Here is a 6,188-nt window from a genome sequence, read left to right as displayed (position 1 = left end):
TAAGTGAAGCTAGCCAATCCCTAAAAAACAAATGCCAAATGTCTTCTTTGATATAAGGAGAGTAACTAAGATCAGAGTAGGGACGAAGAGCAGGAGAAGAAGATTAACATTTAACAGGGATGAGAGGTGGGAGGGAAAGGGAGAGAGAAGGGAAATTGCATGGTAATGGAAGGAGACCCTCAGGGTTATACAGTGGAGGGGGTAGAGAGAGAGGAGGGGAGGGGAGGGGAGAGGTGGGGAGGGGGGAGGGTGGAGGATGGGAAAGGCAGCGGAGCACAACAGACACTAGTATGGCAATATATAAATCAATGGATGTGTAACTGATGTGATTCTGCAATCTGTGTATGGGGTGAAGGTGGGAGTTCATAACCCACTTGAATCAAAGTGTGGAATATGATATGTCAAGAAATTTGTAATGTTTTGAACAACCCACAATAAAAAATTAAAAAAAAAACTGGAGGAGAGAATGCTAGGGAATGATATTGGTCAAATTATATTGTTATATTGTGTGCATGTATAAATATATAATAATAAATCCCATCATTACATACAAATATAATGAACTAATAAAAATGGAAAAGAAAGAAAGTTAAAAAAATTTTTTTTTGTAGTTGTAGATAGACAGTATGCCTTTATTTTGTTTATTTTTATGTGAGGTTAAGGATCGAATCCAGTGACTCACACATGCTAGGCAAGCACTCTGCCACTGAGCTACAGCCTCAGCCCTTGATATGGTCTTTTGATCCACACATTTAATTTTGATGAAGTCAAATTGGTCTATATTTTCTCTTGCTGTGTGTGGGCTTTTGAGTTTTATCTAATAAATCATTGCCAAATCCAATGTAATTAAGCATTTCCCCAAGTTTTCTTATATATAAAAGTCATTGATAAACCTTTATTTTGTGCTGAGAATCGAGCCCAATGCCTCACACATGCCAGGCAAGCACTCTACCATTGAGCTATAACCCCCTCCAAGTGAATGCGCTACTGCTAAGCCCCAGCCCCAGCCCCAGCCTTCCCCAAGTTTTCTTCTACCAGTTTTATAGTTCTAGCTTTTACAGTCATGTCTTTAATGATTTTAGCTCTTACATGCAGGTCTTTGATCCATTTTAAGTTAATTCTTACATATGGTATAAAGTCAGGGTCCAGTTTAATTTTTTCTTTCTTTTTTTGCATGTGGATATCTGGTTTTCCCAATACCATTTGTTGAAAGGACTGTTCTTTCCCCATTGAAAGGTTTTAGCACCATTCTTGAAAATCATTTGACCATATTTGTAAGAGTTTATTTCTAGATTCTCTATTCTATTCTATTGACCTATATGGTGTTCCATGTTATTTTAACTACTGTAGCTTTGTGTTGGGTTTTTAAATCAGGAAGAGAATTCCAATTGTGTTCTTCTATGTCTTCAAGATTGTTTTGCCTATTCAGGGCCCCTTAAAGTTCCACATGAATTTTAGGATGGATTTTTCTATTTCTTCAAAATGTTTTTGGAATTTGATAGGATTGTATTAAATCTGTAAATCCCTTTAATTTGTACTGACATCTTAATAACATTGTCTTACAATCCATGAACATGGAGTGTCTTTCTATTTGTCTTTAATTTCATTCAGTAATATTTTATAGTTGTTGGTTTACAAGTCTTTTGTTTCTTAATTAAATTTACTCCTAAATATTTTATTCTTTGTGATGTTATTGTAAATGGAATTGTTTTCTTATTTTTCTTTCCTTATTGTTCATCATTATTGTATGGAAATGCAAGTAAATTTTTTCCTTGGTTTTGAATTCCTTTATTAGTTCTACCATGATTTGGGGGATATTTGGATATTTAGGTTTTGGGTTTTTTTTTTTTTTTTTTTGGTACTGGGGATTGAACTCGGGGTCAATTGACCACTGAGCTATATCCCAAGCCCATTTTTCTATTTTATTTAGAGGCAGGGTCTCACTGAGTTGCTTAGCACCTCACTGTTGCTAAGGCTGGCTTTGAACTCACTATCCTTCTTTCTCAGCCTCCTGAGCTGGCTGGGATTACAGGTGTGTACCACCGCGCCCAGCATATTCAGGGTTTTATACATTCAAGGGCTTGTTGTTTGTAAATAAAGATTACTTCACTTCTTCTTTCAAGTTAGGTGTTTTGCATTTCTTCGTACTTAATTGCTCCGTTTAGGACTTCTAGTACTATACTGAATAGAAATGGCAAATGCAGCCATCCTTCTTTTGTTCCTGAGGAAAGGTTTTCAGTCTTTTACCACTGAGTATATTTGCTGCAATTTTTCATATATGGCCTATATTACATTGGGATCGTTTTCATCTGTTTGTTAAATGTTTTTTTTTAATCACAAATACACTTGTGATTTTGATAATAAGAAGTTTATATAGATTGCATAAAAGGTTCATTGACACTAGATTCACATTTTCTTGTAGTTTTGAAGCTGAAGTAATACCTACTCTCTACTGACATGCTTTTTAGAAATTGTCCCCACCTATAATTTTTTTTAGTTGTAGATGGACACAATACCTTTTATTTTATTTGTTTATGTGGTACCAGGGATCGCACCCGGTGCCTCACAAATGCTAGGCAAGTACTCTACCACTGAGCAACAACCCAAGGTCAACCACATCTATTAATTCCTTTAATTCTCATAATGGCTGTGTAGAACAGTCTTGTGCTGCTTAATGATAGGGATATATTTTGGGAAATGAATCATTAATCAATTTTGTGATTGTGTGACTATCACACAGTGTGCTTACACAAAGTTAGATGATATAGCCCGATACACACCTAGGCTATGTGTTATATCCATTGTATATGCAGTCCATTATTGGCCAAAATGTCACTATGGGTGCATGACTATAGGTTGTTATCCTCTTTTCAGTAAGGAATCTGAAGCATAGTACGTGGGTGTTTTGAGCAGAGGTATGGTAGAGTGGTAAGTAGTGATGGAAAAATAATTAATTGGTGGAAAATAGATAATTGCTTATTGTTGGTGCAAGTAACTTGAAGACTAAAGCAAGTACTTGACCTTGAATTTTGTAAAAAAAAAAATTCCTTCTTATTTCGAAGTTTGTAGTTTTGTGCCTTTTTTGTGTGTGTTGTTGTTGTTGTTTATACTGGGTATTGAATCCAGGGCACCTAACCACTGAGACACATCCCCAGCCCTTTTTGTTTTTCATTTTGAGATAGTCTCTCTAAGTTGCTTAAGGCCTTGCTAAGTTGCTGAGGCTGTCTTTGAACTCAAAATCCTCTTGCCTCAGCCTCCCGGAGCCACTGGGATTACAAGCTCTGCCACCATATCTATCCTTGTGCCAGGTATTTGAGGCTGATAAAAGAGAGTATGAATAGTCCTGAAATGGGGTATCACTGTCTGCCTTCCCATATGGGTGTACAAACCAATTCTTGGTTGGTTAGCCTGGAGTGCTATGAGTACAGAGCTTTGTATTTGATTATGATAGAAAAGTTGGTGATATTGATGGAGGAAACAAATATTTCCACATTAGTAACCAGGAATTCTGGAAACATATCCAGGGCTTTGAGGGATGTGAGTTGTTTGCTGAAATCAGAAAAGGGGCCTTCTTACTTAAATAATAAGCTCTGAGTATGTGGAATTGCAGACTGAAATATATTTAAAGATGTCTTCTGGTTTCTCTTTGTATGGAAACAGCAAAACATTTTGCCTTATTTTTTAGGTTTAAAGAGCATTTCAATGGTTGTGCTGCTCATGTCAACATGATGTCATTTCAAAAGAAACAATAGTTTGACAGGGCATGGTAGAGCATGCCTGGAATCCCAGATACTGAGGAGACTGAAACAAGAGGATCAAAAAAATATTAGAGCAATATAAATCTTAACTGAAAAATTTTGGGAAGGCATCTATAGTGGGCATTTCCTTTTTTTTTTTTTTCATCTGACCATTGCTATATGTTTCTTCTGGAAATAGACCCTTGCTTTTCTTGTGTAGAATGATGCTTCCCCTCACTCTTGGTCTCTAGACTAAGGTATAGGGTGGGGTCTTATGATTCAGAATTTGCCAATGAGACCCAATCCCAAGATTTTATTGGAAATCCTGAGAAATGAATGCCTGTTTCTCCTGGAATGGTTAGCTATGAAGACGTGTTAAGTTGAACACAGGAAAGCTGAGGAGGGCAATGGACATCACTACAGGAGGACAAACTCTTTGAAGTCAACAAACAGGAAAAGAGAGACTCTGCCTCAATGAAATTGTCTGTACCCTGTTACCCATCCACGGATTTTTCAGTTATTAAGCCAAATACATTCATTTTCTTAACTCTGTTTTAGTTTGAGTTTTTGACATGAAAAAGTCCTTAGTATTAGAGCACAAAAGAATTCCATCTATTTACTTATTTATTTTTTTAAATATTTTTTTAGTTGTCAATGGACCTTTATTTATTTATTTTTATTTACTTATACACTGTGCTGAGAATCAAACCTAGTACCCCACATATGCTAGGCAAGTGCTCTTCTACTGAGCTACAACCCCATCCCTATCATCTACTTAATTTTTAAACATATATTTTTAGTTGTAAATGGACACAATACCTTTATTTTTATGTGGTGCTGAGAATCGAAACCAGTGCCTCACACATGCTAGGCAAGCACTCTACCATTGAGCTAGTATCTAAGTGTCACTCAGAATGGCAGTTGTGCTAATCCCTAGTGTTACTCTCTCGAAACTCCCAGAAATCTTTCTCATAAAGTCAGTTTGTACTGTCTTTTTTCTCTTTCACATCCTCATAATGCTTCTTGCTCTCTTCCTCTTCTCCTTCCTTCCTCTAAAAGAAACATAAAATCTAGCTGAGTCTTGCAGATCAGACTCACCTTCTGAGGTTCCTTTTACTTCCTTATTCCTTACTAGATCAGCACAATTAATGCCTGTCTGAACAGTAAATGATCCTTCCTCTTAGAAAGGGTGGAAGTCTGGAAACTTATGTTAAATGTTCAGTTCTGGACTCATTTGTATTCAGAACAAATAGTATACTTGCTTGGACAATAACTATTTGTAAACAGCCAAGGCTGGGGGTTCCTTTGGGTACTTTTTTTTTTTTTTAACCAAGATATTGCCCTTTAAAAAAAAATTTAGGGGCTGGGGATGTGGCTCAAGCGGTAGCGCGCTCGCCTGGCATGCGTGTGGCCTGGGTTAGATCCTCAGCACCACATATAAAGATGTTGTGTCTGCCGAAAACTAAAAAATAAATATCAAAAATTTCTCTCTCTCTCTTAAAAAAAATTTTATACCTTTATTTTATTTATTTATTTTTATGCGAAGCTGAGGATGGAACCCAAGGTCTCGCATGTGCATGTGCGAGGTGAGCACTCTGCTGCTGAGCCACAACCCCAGCCTAGCCCTTTTTTTTTTTTTTTTTTTTAAGGGTGGAGGAATACTCCAACTAGTCAAACCAAGTTTGTTTGCTTATTTTTACAAGCCTGAGAAATAAACAGGGCCTGGATTCAGAGCAAGTTGATATGCTTGTGTCCCAGTGCTAAGGACAACTTAACCAATGATCATTACTCATGTTATTGCCTACTTTTTCCTGTTTGGGAACATTATTTAGGTTTTCTACAGAAACACCTGAAGACTCTCAATCAATAATTGCCTCACTCAACAGCTTCTCCTTAAGCACATTTATTATAAGGTATGCCCTGCCCCTTCCCCCAGACTCTCTTAAGTGTCCTAAGACTATTAGCTCATTCAAAAGTGGCCCAGCTGCAGTTAGGAGAGCACCAGAACTTGCTCCTTAATGATCTTGATGTCTCCTGGCATCAAGAGGCATACAGAATTCTCTTATGCTCCATACTCAGAGGATCTCCAGCCCTTTTGTTAACACATTGGTTTACAAGTGGTCTGAATTCTATTCTTGGGTCTGTTCACTGTCTTTGGCACCCTTGAGTTAGGGGACGCAGTGGAAAACCACCTAACATGATGGCTGCTTAGAGCTAGAGAAACTGTCAAGATGGTTCTAGAAGACATCTCACCTTAAAAAAAAAAAAAAGAAATAGTTGAGGAAAGTTTAATAAAGGAACTATTTTAAAAAGCGTGGACAGGACAAGTTCATGGGTGCATGCGTGTAATCCCTGCAACTGTGGAGGCAGAGGAAGGAAGATTGCAAGTTTGATGCTAGCCTGGGCAATTCAATGAGACTATATCTCAAAATAGAAAATAAAAAGGGTTGG

Source organism: Marmota monax, unplaced genomic scaffold (genome assembly GCF_021218885.2).
Source record: "Marmota monax isolate L192 unplaced genomic scaffold, Marmota_monax_Labrador192_F-V1.1 WCK01_AAM20220418_F8-fsc00022, whole genome shotgun sequence".
In the NCBI taxonomy this organism is placed as follows: domain Eukaryota; kingdom Metazoa; phylum Chordata; class Mammalia; order Rodentia; family Sciuridae; genus Marmota; species Marmota monax.
This window is presented reverse-complemented; position numbering follows the sequence as displayed.